Genomic DNA, 16,216 nt, shown 5'->3' on the forward strand with positions numbered 1-16,216 from the left:
TTGGGTGTCAATATCACTACCTCAGTGTGTGTCCAGTAGAATTCAAGTTCCTGGAGAAGCTCCTCAAATCTTTTAAAAATGATACAAAAAGACAAAGAGCATATTAATCATGCATAGGACCATGCCAACTAGCTAAGAGACTGTTCCATATTCACTGTGAAGCAGCTAGTAATGTTCTAAAGACGTTAAACACTGTCCAGATATGGTGAGTTGGAACAGGGTTGCTGCTGTTGTTCATTGTCATTGCCGTCGTTGTTGTTGTTGTTGTTAAAATACACTGATGAGATGTAGGCTTGGAGGTAGAACAAGGGTGGCATGTGTAATTATTACAATTCTATTTATAAGTCAGAAAAGTTCCCTTGGGATATTTCTAGACTGCCAAGAATTTGGCAGGCGCCCATCAAGAGCTAGGACCCTGAACCATGTACATCCAATTAATTAAATAACCGATGCATCCACCTGGACTGGTGAATGTGACTGATTTGCTTTGAGCTGCCAAGTATGTGCCTGTAGGCAATGGAATAATGACCCCAGACAGAGAAAATTTATAGCTCTTGGCACCTATTCTGACTCGTTTCCTTCTCAGCCTACAGGAGGGTTTCAGGCTTCTAAAAAGAAACTCATTAATAGTGATTCAGTGGTCATCTTGCTGATGCCAGAGGTTGGAAGAGCTGGGTCTAGGTCTCCTGAGTCTTTTTCTGGAACATATTTGTTTCTCTTTATCTAGGAAGTCCCCCTACTGTATAATTACCTAACCTAAGACCCCTGTGCTGAGTTAAATCGTGTCTCCCAAAATCCATGTCCACCTGGTCCCTGTGGACGTGGCTTTCTCTAGAAATAAGGCCTTTGCAGATGTCATCAAGATGCCAAGAATTGCTGGCAACCACCAGAAGCTGGGAGAGGCGAGAAGACTCCTCCCTGGACCCTTCAGAGGGAGCACAGCCTGCCAACACTTCCAACTCCTGTCTTCCAGAGCTGCCAGAAGGTCCATTTCTGCCAATTAAAACTACCAGGTTTGCGGCGGTTTGTTATAGCAGCCCTAGAAAACTTAATGCAACCCTGAAATCCTTATTATGTTTGCTCAGTCGGTGCCCTTTGGACACATTGCCCTAAATACAACATTTCCAGCACATAAGATACAGTAGTTAACGAGCATTTCATTAACATCACCATGTATATATTACACGTAAAATGTCTTAATAATTTCAATTAATAAACAGGAACAGATATGGATATTAATGGCCCACAGCTGCTTATTTGTTTAATATCCTCAAATCAATGCTGGGCATGGTGGCTCACACCTATAGTCCCAGCTACTTTGGAGGCTGAAGCAGGAAGATTGTCTGAGCCCAGGAGTTTGAGGCTGCAGTGAGCTACGATGGCACCACTGCACTCCAGCCTGGGCAACAGAGTGAGACCCTGTCTCTAAAAAGAAAAAGAAAAAAAAGTGTGTATATATATATATATCCCCACATCGCCACATAAAAGAGAACAGAGCCAGAATAGCAAAACCAGAACCCTTCCTGAAAACTTTCCCTGTTGTAGATCTGCGGAGAATATCCACAACAAATCTGGGTGACAAGGTGTCCCCACAAACTCACAAACCCAAAATATGAATGTGTCCAGGCAAACTGCTGAGAGCTTCAAGAGCAGCGTGACGTAAACAGTTGTGCAGGAAGGAGGAAGAGCAGGAAAAACAGCTGGGCCTCTGCTGGGCCCGGGGATCATCACAGCACAGCCCATCTGGTGCGTGTCCAGGGACTCCCTGCAGGCCCCGCCAACACCGGGCGGGGGGTGTGTAGGTGCCGAGTCAGAGGTGAGAACAAGGGGACTCAGTAAGATGGAACGGTGCTGGAGTGACCTGGACCCTGGGAAACCGGCACACGGACACACCACAACTCCCTTCTGAGTCCAAATCCCGCACTGGGGAAAAACTGCCCAGAAAAGAATGTGAATTGATTGGGTTGGGGCCAGTGGGGACAAAGAGAAGACAACGTCCAGTTTAAAGTGAAGGAGGAGATCAGAGGAGAGAGAGTGCTCAGAATGTGGGGTTTGTATCTTCTAACCCCGAGTGAAAGAACAGAAGCCAGACTCTAGAGTCATAAAGTCCAAAAACAGTTATCCTAGCCCAACCTTCTTCCCTAAAAGTACAGAAAATTCATTTTCTTAAGCATGAGCAGTGGGAAATAATTTCACATAAATATCATTCTAAGCTAATTTGAGAAAAAAGGGATGAGGAGCCAAATAATGTCCTACAGACAATGAAGGCTCACCAACCAGAATGACTCAGCCAAAGCACAAAGAAAGACTGGCCCTTCATATTTCAAAATGAACAAAAATACACAAAGTGATGGATGCTATGAAGACCATCATGAGTCAGAAGTAGAAAAGCTCCAAAATAAGGAAATAAAACAATAGTATGAAAAGAGAAAAGAAACTCAGATGTGAAATAAAAATTATTTTAGAAATGAAGTCTAAATTAGAAGAACTGTCGGTGCAAATAGACATAGTGGATAATGTCTTAAATGAAATAAAGGATGAAAAAGAAAAACGTTTTAGTTAAAGCGTATGAATAAGGCAATGAAAAGAATACAAGAGAAAGTAACAGGAGGTGGACTAAGAAGATGAAGTATTCATATAATAAAAATCCCCAAGAAGAAAACAAAAGCCACAGAACAGAATAATATGGAAAACTAAACTTAGAATTTTCCTGAAATAAAGATACTTAAAACTGCATACTGTATTGGATATGGAAGCATACTGTACAATTAGGAAAGTCGTCACAGGACTGCCAACTGAGACATATGCTAGTGGGACTATCACACTTTGAAAAGAGAAAAATCTTTGGATGTCCAGTTTAACAGACCAAGTTACTTATGGAAGGAAGTGGAGGAAAGAATAGATTGCATTTAGATTTTTCAATGGCCATGCTTTATATCAGAAGACAGTGGAGTAAAATATTTTAGGTACTCAAGGAAAGACAATGTGAGCCAAGACAACCTTTAAGTGGAAAGGCTATAGACAGATCTTAGTTATGTCTGCAAATGTTCGAGAACTCAGGGAGTGTCACTCTCATGCACTTTTACTGAAAAATCCACTGAAGAACAAGCTTCAGACAACACAAATGACTGGAAAGCCATTCATACAAAGACTGGCTGCAAGTTCAGTGCCAAGATGAAACGATAATTATAAGGGCAGTCATGTAGAAGGTGATAGCTGTGTTCTGACATTGTAGATAGATTACAGCAGTCAAAAATCTGGGGGGGAGTCCAGCATGGTGGTGGCACCTGTGGCCCCAGCTACTCAGGAGGCTGAGGCAGGAGGATCACATAAACCCAAGAGTTCGAGGCCACAGTGAGTTCTGATCACACAACTGCACTCCAGCCTGGATGACAGAGAGAGACCTCATCCCTTGAGAAAAAGAAAACAGGGGAGAGAGTGGGGAAAGTAGATAAAAAGTAAAACAAGCTTGCTGGTTGCCTTATAGGTAGAAACAGAAAGTCAAAGAGTATTGCTTCAGAATATATGCTGGAGGAGACAAGGGAGGGAGAAGATGTTACTAACCAATTTTAATGTTGCTCAAAGTAGGGAACTAATTGAAAATAACAAAAACTAGGAAGCTAAAAGTGTCATATAAAGGTATTAGAATAAAGGTATTCTTTAGAACAAAAATTCAAACCTTCTAAACACCAAAAGAAAGCTAATAAAATTGATCACATTGATATATCAATATAGATACAGATATGTGTATACAATGATATATATAATAAAACAATGTGACAACTGAGGTCAAACACACAGATCAGATCAATCAATATAATGGGGCTTAACTCAGCTGTTAGAAGAAAAAGGTATCCATATTGGCTAAAAAGAAAAATCCAATATTATACTATGTATCAGAGGCAATACTAATACAAAGAGATTGCAAAAGTTTAAAAATGAAAAGGTCTCAAAATGTTCAATATAATCAAAAGATATAATAGGCAAATAAAAATTAAAAGAAATTATGAGTCACCATCTTGATATTCAACAAGGTAGGATTCAGACGAGACAGCATTAAACGAGACACAGAAGGAGGCTACAGAATCCCCAAGTCTGCAATCATGCTGGAGATCTGACAGTAAGTACCACTTAGTGTCTCATGGCAGTGGCTTAGCAACAACTGTCATGAAGCAGAAAATATAAGAGATGACAGGAGAAATATACAGAAACATGTTGTTTTTAAAAAAAAACAAGAATATTTAACACACCTGTCTCAATCCAAGACAAATCAACTAGATAGATATAGATAGATAGATAGATAGATAGATAGATAGATAGATAGATAGATAGATGAGATGACATAGATGAGAGAGATGACAGAGATAGATGGATGATTGATTGATTGATAGATACAAAGATAATTGATAGATGATAGATGGATGATTGCTAGATGATAGATAGATAGATACATAGATACATAGATAGATAATAGAGATAGATAGGTGATTGATAGATGATAGGTAGATAATTGATAGATGATAGATACATAGATACATAGATAGATTAAATAGATAGATGATAAATAAATAGATAGATAGATAGCCTGTAGAAAACAAAATCATTAAAGAAGATATTACAGACAAACTAAGCAATGAGGGTGGATGCTGTGATGTGCCCCCCAGATTGTCCTTCTGAAATGAATGTCATAATCCCTGTCTATGGAAAGTGCCACCAGAGGATGGCCCTCTGCTGTCAGCCCTCCCATGGATTTGCCTTGGCAGGAAAAAAACTGCCTCACCAAAGGTCACACCTCCTTCCAGAGCAGCCCACACTCAGTGATGGATTAACACAGGGATAGAACAGCCAGGCCCGTCATTCCTACACAGCATCTCTGAAGGGTCCTGCCAGTCCTAGAGGTCACTGTGGGCTCAGCTGGGCTCTCTGCTGAGGTTGAGTCACAGACCGACTTGTCCCTCTACCCAGTCCTCCCTCTTCTCCCTCCTTCCAGTCTCTGTCTCAGAGTCTGCTCCCAGGGAATTCAACCTGTGATGGAAACATACAAATTAAAAAGACACAGATACCATTTCTCATCTATCAAACTGGGCAAAGATCCAAAAGTGTGACAGCATAGTCTGTTGGCGAGGTTAAAGAAAGAAGTAGTCCCACATTGCTGGTGGGAACGTTAGCAATATCTTACAAAATTACATATGCATTAACCTTTGACTCAGCAAATTTTGGAATTCCTCCCAAAGATATACTAGCAAAAATATGAAAAGATGTATGCACAAGGCTATGTATTGTAGCGAATTTTGTAATAACAACAAAGAACTGGAAACAAATGGCAACCACCAGGGGACCGTTTGCGTCAGCAATATCCAAATGATGACATACTACACAGCTGTGAGGGAATGAGACGCATCTCTTCTTACTGATGTGGACTCCTCTCCAGATACTAAGTGGATCAAGCAAGAAAGAAAAAAGTACGTATGGACACTTTCATTCATCTAAAAAACACAAGTAGGGAAACTAGAGGCATACATACATACACTTGCTTATTTTTAAAAATGCTGAAGGCCGGGCGCGGTGGCTCAAGCCTGTAATCCCAGCACTTTGGGAGGCCGAGACGGGCGGATCATGAGGTCAGGAGATCGAGACCATCCTGGCTAACACAGTGAAACCCCGTCTCTACTAAAAAATATACAAAAAACTAGCCGGGCGAGGTGGCGGGCTCCTGTAGTCCCAGCTACTCGGGAGGCTGAGGCAGGAGAATGGCGTAAACCCGGGAGGCGGAGCTTGCAGTGAGCCGACATCCGGCCACTGCAGTCTAGCCTGGGTGACAGAGCGAGACTCCGCCTCAAAAAAAAAAAAAAAAAAAAAAATGCTGAAAGGACAAACAAAAATACCTTAACGGTTATCTATGGGAGAGGAGTGGAGTAGACAGGCATAGAAACGAGACTTCTTTGAATATACTTTGCTTTGTAGATTCAACTTTAGAATTAAGCTTAAAAAGCAAGTCCTAAAAATGAAAAGGGAAATTACACAAATGAACCATAATTACAGAACATAACCATGCAAGAAGGAATTATTCCAACCAACTTAAACACAGTAATTTCACTATACATCCCTAGTGGGATATATTAAGGACAAAAAGAACTTCAAAAACATCACAGAGAGATTTCCAGTCACCATGGTCTTAGTTGTGGTGGTTGGTATTACTGTTCTGAGACTATTGCAAGTGTGTTTGTTGTGAGATAAAGCCAATGAGTAATGATATTGGTGCCATTAAGAGTCAGGATTTTCAGTGTGGGAAAAAGGGGATAAAGATGTAAGATCAATTAGGTTAAATTAAAACTCTGTCATTGTGAATTAGAATTAGTGATAACAGCATGAACACATATATAATGTCTTAAAAGGAATGCTTATTTCCTAGCTACAGCCATTGAAAGCACCTAGACCAGTCTAGTAGTAATGAGAACTCCTAGCTATAAATATAGTTCCTATTAAAAAGAACCAAGACTCATAGGAGAAATGGCTATTCCCAAGATCAGGACAGGAAATGTACAAAATGATTTGGTTTGGAACATCTTGTAATATCATAAAACAAGGAAGCTATCAAGATTGCATGCTAAGTATTCTTAACACACCCAAGGGCCCACAAGGAAACTCTGGGAGGTTTTGGATCTTTCACCCTGATTGTGGACATGGTATCAGGGGCATTTGCATATGTCCGAACTCATTAGATTATACACATTAAATATGTGCAATCCTTTGATTGTCAATTACACCTCAATAAAGCTGTGTTTGGAGAAAAAGAAAAACCTACTAGGGTCATGTCAAAATAACTCAGGAAGCAACCTGAATATAAGTTCCCTCTGGCCAAAGATGGAAACATGTGAGATCAATAAGGATAATAACTACGAAGGATTGAAATACATTGTGTTCTTTTTCCAGCCTATGAGTTTATAATGCCGCTAGAGGAAACTCATTCTTCACTTTGGGGAGATGTCAGGGAACCATATCTTGAAAGGCAGCAAATAAAGGGAATGAACTGCTTGTTTATGTTGCCTTTACTCTATGAACTTTACTTCTGGGTAACCAAAGAATTGCTGAGAGTTCATTTCTCACTATAAGAGAATTCCAGCTAATAAATGAAAAAGGAAGATAGAATTAGAACATCACTATTTTGCAACCTGTAATGAATTAATAGATTTTAAGCAACCATCGTTTATAGCTGCTAAAATCACAAAAAGAGAGGCAGCCAGCTATTTCTGTGTCCCTTGTTGGAATAACACACCACTAACTAGGGTTATCTTGCCAAAAATTGAAGCCTGGGTGTGATAAAGGCTCTAGGTTTAAGTACCAACTTACGAGAAATACAGGTGACAGAGAAAAATGCAGAGTGACCAACCATTCCGGTTTGCTCAGGACTTGCTTGGTTTTAGCAGCGGGTAAAACCAAGACCTGTTGGTCCCCTGTAACGTTGAGCCACATCATGAGGATACAATCAGCAAAATTCAGATTGTAGAAAACTCTGAGGCATGAACAACCTAGATTCTTCAATCAAAACAAAACACAAAGAAAAATATGCAGGAAGGACCCCATAGATTAAAGGTACTTAAGAGTCATATCTACTCGTTACAATGTATGGATCTTATTTGGTTTCTGGTTCAAATAAAGAAAACTATTTCAAAAATATATGAAACTGGATGCAGTGGTGCATGCCTGTATTCTCAGCTACTTGGGAGGATGAGGCAGGAGGATCACTTGAGCCCACAAGTTCAAGTCCAACCTGGGCAACATAGCAAGGCCCTGTCTCTATAAAATATATGTATATGTGTATATATACGTATACAGAGATATAGATACATGAAACAACTGAAGTTTGATTGCTAACGGGATATTTGATGATATCAGGGAATTACTCTACCTTAGATGTGGTAAACTATTGTGGCTATATATTTTTTGAGTCCTCATCTTTTAGAAAAACTGAAATATTTACAGATGAAATTATATGGTGCTTGGGATTTGCATCAAAATAATCTGGTGTTGGCGAGTGGAGGGTGTGAGGAAACAAGATTGGATATGAATTGATCATTGTTAAAGTTATGTGATAGATACCTAAAGGATTATTAGACTGTTCTTAGTGCTTTTGCATATATTTTAAATTTTCCTCAGTAAAAACACATTTTAATTCAAAAATGAAAAAATGCAAGGGGTGAGGCTCACCTGGAAAGCTGAGCACTTTCCTCCATGAGCCAATTATTGGCCTTTAGCCCTGACACCTGCACTCCTTTCCATACTTCCCTCTGAATTGTAAAAATTACATTTCAGACTCCCTCACCAACTGGCTCTGGCTGAGTTTCACCAATGAGAATCAATGACAGGAGAGGAGAGGAAAGAGGGGGGGGAGAGAGAGAGAGAGAGAGAGAGGGAAGGAGGGAGGGAGGGAGGAGAGGAGAGAAGAGGAGAGGAGAGGAGAGAGACAGAGAGAGAGAGAGAAAGGGAGGGAGGGAGGAGAGGAGAGAAGAGGAGAGGAGAGGAGAGAGACAGAGAGATGGAGAGAGAGACAGAAAGAGAGAGAGGGGGAGGGAGGAGAGGAGAGAAGAGGAGAGGAGAGGAAAGGAGAGGAGAGGAAAGGAGACGAGAGGAAAGGAGAGGAGAGGAGAGAAACAGAGAGAGACAGAGGGAGAGAGAGAGAGAGAGGGAGGGAGGAGGAGAGGAGAGGAGAGAAGAGGAGAGGAGAGGAGCCACTAAGCTTCTGCCACAACTGCAGCAGGCTACTGTGGCTTTTAGCAGCGCTGGTGGTTTCGTGGGGACCACAAGAGCGGTCGCATTCGGCAGCTCTCCAGCAGCAGCAGTGAGTGTGTGTCGTGGGCTCTCTCCGAGGGGCAGTGGCAGCTTCCTGACCTATTGGCATCACCTTTTCCTCCTGTTCACTGTGACAGCTCTTCTTCCACATGTGTAGCCCATGTTTCCAATAGTCCCTGCACTAAATTCTCTTTGAAATATCTGGAGTAATGTCTGCTTTTATGACTGCACACTGGCTGATACATCATGACACCAGATGACCAGCAGCTGTAACAGGTGTAGAGCTGATAAGAAGCTTATGCAAAGAAAGATTGGTATGGGATTGCCAGAAGCTGAGGGAAGAGGGGCTAATGGCCATGAATTCAGGGCAGAACAGCCATGAATAAGCTCTGGAATTAGTCCCAAGCATCCTATGAATGCCAGTGGCTTGTGATTAATCCACAGACCCAGAAAGAGTCCCTTTTGCCTTCCTCTGCTCAGGGCAGAGAAAAGAGTGCTGGAGAAGGGAGGCAGTGTGGCTGGTCCCATACACCCCTCTTCCTACCTCTCTTGACTGCCTCAGGCCGGCGGGCAGCAGCTGGGCGGTCAGCACAGTATGGAAGCTCTTCCATTGTTAAAGACCTGGGAGCTTTTCTCCATGTGGCTCATCCGTCTTGAGAGTGACACCTCACGCTTCAGTCAGCAGGGAGGAGGAGGAGAGGTGAAGGAGAAACTCTCCTCCCTTAAAGAGCACTTCCCGAAAGTTACATATGGCACTTTCACTCCCATCCTGCTGGCCCAGGCTTAATCACAGGGCAACACCAAGCTGCAAAGGGGGCTGGTGAATGTTCTTTATTCTGGGAAGCCATGGGATGAGCTCAACATTGGAGGTTCCACTACTGAAGAGGAAAAGAATAATGGATATTGGGGCAGGCAATGAGCAGCTGTGGTCACAAAAGTTGTGATGATATACGTAACCCATGTGTCTACTGTGGGGAGGGCCCAGACATATGATATGGAGATTGGCCTGTCTGCCCCACTCCTCGCAGCAAACCCCTTAAAAAGTCACCTTCTGGCCAGGCACCGTGGCTCACGTTTGTAATCCCAGCACCTTCAGAGACTGAGGCAGGTGGATCACCTGAGGTCAGCAGTTCGAGACCAGCCTAACCAAAATGGTGAAACCCCATCTCTACTAAAAATACAAAAGTTGCCCGGGCATGGTGGCGGGCACCTGTAATCCCAGCTACTCAGCAGGCTGAGGCAGGAGAATCGCTTGAACCCGAGAGGCGGAGGTTGCAGTGAGCCGAGATCATGCCATTGCACTCCAGCTGGGTGACACAGCAAAACTCTGTCTCGAAAAAAAAAAAAAAAAAGTCACCTTCCATGGGAGGAGGGTGCAAACCAAAAACTACCTCTCAGGCATTATGCTTATTACCTGGGTAACAAAATAACCTGTACAGCAAACCCCCGTGACATGCAATTTACCCGCATAACCAACCTGTACATGTACCCTTGAACCTAAAGTAAGTTTTAAAAAATTAAAATTTAAAAATTTTTGGAGTGGGACTGGGCACAGTGGCTCACATCTATAATCCCAGCACTTTGGGAAGCCAAGGCAGGTGGATTACTTGAGGTCAGACGTTCGGGACCAGCTTGGCCAACATGGTGAAACCCCATCTCTACTAAAAACACAAAAATTAGCTGGGCGTGGTGGCACACACTTATAATCCTGGCTACTCGGGAGGCTGAGGCAGGAGAATCGCTTGAACCCAGGAGGCAGAGGTTGCAATGAGTAAAGATCACGCCACTGCACTCCAGCCTGGGTAACAGAGCAAGACTCCGTCTCAGAAATAAATAATTAAATAAATAAATAATTAAATAAAAAATTTTTAAAGTCACCTTCACTAGCATATTTGGAGGCCAAGGGAATGTCCTAGCATCACCCATGCTGGGAGCAGACTGCAGCCATGTGGGGGTGCGGCCAGCTCCTGCCCACCTCCCTCTATCCTGCCTCTGCTCAGTGTGTAGCTGTGTCCTCCAGGAAATGTCCCCTCCTCTACTGCCCCAAGCACCACTAACATACAACAGTGTGTGTGACAAGCGTTTACTGAGGACTAGGAGGGTAACAGAACCACTGGGGGGAGGCAACCTAACACTAAATATCGAACATCAATTTTCCTAAATATTCACTGGCCATTTCCCACCAAAAAATAATTCCTTGCTGTCTGCATGTCTTCATAGGCCATGGACGTCTCTGGATCCTTCTCCCTCTCACCACTGGGCCTCATCTCTCCCAGGATACCCTTAAAGACTCAAAAGTGTGCCAGGTGGGGTGGCTCATGCCTGTAATCCTAGCACTTTGGGAGGCCGAGGAGAGTGGATCACGTAAGGCTAAGAGTTCAAGACCAGACTGGCCAACATCACCCCTGACTGAAAACCGTGGACTGGAAGAAAGACATGCCCACCTGGACATAAGAGCAGGACAAGACAGCCTGGCCCTGTTCCTTCTGATCTGAGACTGTCCTCGCCCTCCCTTGAGGTTCCGGCCTATGACTGGGAGCCAGAGAAGTGGAGAGATGGGTAGGGCGAGGGCCTGGGAGCTCCAGCCAGATGCTGATTATCCAAATAAATATTGATTGAAGCAGATTCCACTGTTTCCCTCTTCTCAAAGGCATAACACCTTCTGGGGAAATGGATGGGAGCAGCTGAAGGGCTCCACACCATCCCCCTCCAACCCTGGAGAAAGAACCCCACGCACAGGCCGCCCAGCGCATCAGATACCTTTGCACCCAAGAACAGGCCAGGCCAGGCACAGTGGCTCACACCTGTAATCCCAGTACTTTGGGAGGCTGAGGCAGGTGGATTACTTGAGCCCAGGAGTTCAAGACCAGCCTAGGCAATATGGTGAATCCCTGACTCTACAAAATACAAAAAAAAAAAAAATTAACCAGGTATAGTGGTGCTCACCTGTAGTTCCAGCAACTCAGGAGGCTGAGTTGCGAGGATCACTTGAGCCAAGGAAGATTGAGGCTGCAGTGAGCTATGATCATGTCACTGCACTCCAGCCTGGCTGTCAGAGGGAGACCCTAGCTCAAAAAAAAAAAGAAAAAGAAAAGAAAAATATGAGTTTTACAAAGCTATGTTCCAAGGGTTGGGAGCATCATAGTTCCGCATTTGTGGAATTGAGGGGCCACAACTGTGTCATAAACCTGGCCCTGCCTCTATTTCTACGGCCTTGGGCAAGCCACTTACTCCCTCCGGAGCTCCATCTCCTGCTCTGTGTGGTAAACAGATGGAGCCCTGTGCTCTCAAGAGCCTCCCAGTCTGCCGTTCTCAGCTCCCCAGCACCTGATCCTGTGCCCCTCCCAGCTTCCAGTGATCTATCGCTTGGTAAGTTTTCTCAAGATATTTTCAATTAGCCAGTCAGCTTTCACTGAGCTCTGTGACAATGACAAAAATGGACAGAATTAAAACCCCAGGTTTCTATTTCCAATCCTCAGGGAGGGGGATGTTCATGAAGACACCTTTGGGCAGTGCCACTCTGCTGCTGGTCCTTCGTGCACACCTCTAGAGACAGACTTCCTCAAACAGACCCTCACTTCATCACCGCAATCTCAGCCCTGGCTGCAAAGAATTTATAGTCGTGTTAGGTAGACAAGACTAACAGCACATTTCTAGTTTATTTCACCAAAGGTGAAACATTCCACCTTCTCCACAACAGCAACCAGGAAAATTTATCCCCAAAATAACTTGGTTTATAGCAGGTCTGTTTCATAATTTTAACCCTTAACCTGTGCTTTTAAATTTCACTTTAAAATACAAAAAGATCTGGCAGGGCATGGTGGCTCACGCCTATAATCCCAACACTTTGGGAGGCAGAGGCAGGAGGATTGCTTGAGGTCAGGAGTTCTAGAGCAGCCTGGCCAACATGGTGAAACCCCATTTCTACTAAAAAATACAAAAATTAGCCGGGCATGGAGGTGGATGCCTATAATCCCAGCTACTCAGGAGGGCTGAAGCAGAGAATCACTTTAACCCAGGAGACGGAGGTTACAATGAGCTGAGATCGCCCCACTGCACTCCAGGCTGGGCAACAGAGTGAGACTCTGTCTCAAAAAATAAAATAAAATAAATATAAAAAGAGCAAATCCATCATTTACATCTGGGCCACAGCACAGTGTCCCTCTGTCTCCCTCTGGCCCAGGAGCACATGGCTATCTGGTTGTGCTGGTTGTGCTGGGTATGGTGACTGGTCTATCCAGAGTCCATCCTGGCCCCTCACACTCCTCCAGGTGCTGGTGTCAAGAAACTGTTATTCCCTCCATATCATTCCCAGAAGCTCTCACGGCTGCATCTCCAAGAACCAAGTCTCTTCCCCATCCTCCAGAGCCAGTTTATAAGGAGCGACCTCCATTCACAACTGCACCATTGCTATCATGCATCAATGAATGAATGAAGTTGAATTTTCATCAGCCTGGCCCTGAGAACTTAGCAGGCAACTGGGACCCTGCCAGTCTCAGAGTCTCGTTTGTGGATTTCTCCTCTATGTGGGTCAAATGTGTCCCTTCATGATTTCTGAAAATGAAAACAACTCAATAACAGGTTTACTATGATATGAGACTACACTGGTAAGTTCCTTAGACCACAGAGAATACAATATCAAAGTCAGGCTGTGAGCAAAGAGTGGACATCCTTCCAGTCCGGAAAACTCTGCCCCTGCAGGCTTTGCAGTAAGAACTGAAAGTTCAGTCCTTTGGGTTTTTGTTGTTGTTGTTGTTGTTGTTTTGAGATGGAGTCTCCCTCTGTCACCCAGTCTAGAGTGCAGTGGTATGATCTCAGCCCACTGCAACCTCCACCTCCCAGGTTCAAGCAATTCTCCTGCCTTAGCCTCCTGAGGAGCTGGGACTACCAGCGCCCGCCAACATGCCTGGCTAACTTTTGGATTTTTAGTAGAGATGGGGTTTCACCATGTTCGCCAGGTTGGTCTCGAACTCCTGACCTCGGGTGATCTACCCGCCTCAGCCTCCCAAAGTGCTAGGATTAAAGGCGTGACCTACTGCGCCCAGCCTGAAAGTTCAGTCCTTTGAGAGTCATCCTGGAGCCCACCATCTGGCCATGGGACATAGGTGAGGTCAGAATCTCAGGTAACCAGGTAGCCACACATAGGTAGCTCTAAGGGGAAACTGCTTCTGAATTGAATTTACCTAACTCCCAAGCTATAGTTCACACGTGGCCCTGGTCTTACATGTGGCAGCTTCCAACTTCCTTATGAGAAGAAAGGAGTCCAAGAAGTGGCACCATCACAGAGAGGTGAGCCCTCCAAGAAAGCGAGCACCCCCAAATAACGAGCTCTCCTTGACTAACACAGGGTGGAGTGAGGAGCAGGACACTGAGTCTCCTCTCCACAAGTCAGGTGGCACCCCACAGCCAGGAAGGAAAGCAGTAATTCAGAAAACAAGCCAGGGACAGTGATTTGCTTCTGTCATCCCAGCTACTTGGGCGAGGCGGGAGAATCACCTGAGCCCAGGAGTTCGAGGCTGCAGTGAGCTATGATCACGCCACTGCACTCCAGCCTAGATGACAGAGTAAGGCCCTGTCTCAAAAAAGAAAAAAAAGAAAAAGAAAGAAAACTGGGGAAGCTGAATAAGGGAAAACACAGGCAGTCAGCTCTTTCCCCCACCTTTTAGACAGCTGGCCTCCTAGCCACCTCCATGGAAGCCCCATTGGGAACCCCTCTGTGGATAGGGCTGCAAAAACATGCCTCTGCTCAGACAAGAAGTCAGGCAGTGGGCACATGTTATTATTGAGAAGAGCGTCTTCTCAGCACCATTATCCATATTCAGTATCAGTCCTACTAAAGAGGTGTTCCCAAATCCAGCTCTATTGACAACACATGGTTCTTACAACTAAGAATCATTACCAGAACCAGGCGCGGTGGCCCTTGCCTGTAATCCCAGCACTTTGGAAGGCGGAGGCGGAAGTTTGCTTGAGGTCGAGTTCGAGACCAGCCTGGGCAAGAGAGCAAAACCTGCATCTCTACCAATTTTTGTTTTTCAGCTATCCAGGTGTGGTGGCACACGCCTATGGTCTCAGCTGCTCAGGAAGCTACAGCAGGAGGATCACTTGAGCTCAGGAGGTTGAGGCTGCAGTGAGCCATAGTCGCACCACTACACTCCAGCCTGGGCAACAGAGGGAGACCTTGTCTCTTAAAAAAAATAAATTAATTTTAAAAAATTGTTACAGGGCCAGGCGTGGTGGCTTACACCTGTAGTCCCAGCACTTTGGGAGGCCAAGGCGGGGGTGGATCACCCGAGGTCGGGAGTTCGTGACTAGCCTGGCCAACATGGTGAAACCCCGCCTCTCTATAAAAATACAAAATTATCTGGGCATAGTCCCGCATGCCTGTAATCCCAGCTACTCAGGAGGCTGAGGCAGGAGAATCGCTTGAACCCAGGAGGCAGAGGTTGCAATGAGATCGTGCCATTGCACTCCAGTCTGGGTAAAAAGAGCAAAACTCCATCAAAAAAAAAAAAGTTACAGGACAGTGGCATTGCATGTCATGCAATGCCACAGAGGGTTGCTGTAGACTGACAAGGGTTCCTGGAGAGGCTTTATGGAGAGGGCTGCAGGGAGCCAGGTCTTAGAGAATGAGGAGGACTTGAATAGGAATAAAAGCAGCTCTGTTGGGCACTTCATAAAAGTGAAGCCATAGTCATTTTCTTTTATTTCTCTTATGTGGTCCCAGCTAAATTATGAGCTGCTGAAGGGTGCGGTTGCATCCCACGCAGCCTGCAGCAGGACAGGAAGTGAGGGGCCGTGCTGCTCTGGACACTCCTGCTTTGAGCAACTTTGAGCCTCATTCTCCTCCACTGAAAAACAACGAGGTGGACTGTGCTCTCTCAGGACTTTTGGTGACTTTCTGTGACTCTAGGTGGGGCTCAAGGAAAACATGTTAAGTGAAAGCTCTCCTGCCCTGGGTTGGGGTATAAAGTCTCCACAGGGGATCCCGGGCATGGTGAGCACCCAAAGGCCCAGTTTGCTCTGCTAGAGTGAGGCCACCTGGACAGGAGTCTCACCAGCACGGGATACAGCTGCGGGGCTAACCCAAGGCCAAGGGCCAAGGAGATGCCACTCACCAGGGATGCTGAGGAGAGAGGCGTGTCTGTCCTGCTGCCTCAGTTACATCCAACCCACCAAGCACTTCAGCCAAAGGAGCTGCCTCTTCGCTAAAGTCACTTTCAGCTTTTCTGCACTTTTTCCATTTCTGAACCACAAATTTGGCAGTTACCCAGAACATTCAACGTTTACCAGTTGGTGAAAAGTTAGCAGGAAACTTCGAGGAGTTTGTCCTCAGCAAGCAACGCTGTGCCCCAACACCTCCTCAGTCATGTCCAGTGTGACTTGAGTCTCTAATCAGCAATGGCACTTGCTGTCCCCTCCAAACACT

This window comes from Theropithecus gelada, chromosome 3 (genome assembly GCF_003255815.1).
Source record: "Theropithecus gelada isolate Dixy chromosome 3, Tgel_1.0, whole genome shotgun sequence".
In the NCBI taxonomy this organism is placed as follows: Eukaryota; Metazoa; Chordata; class Mammalia; order Primates; family Cercopithecidae; genus Theropithecus; species Theropithecus gelada.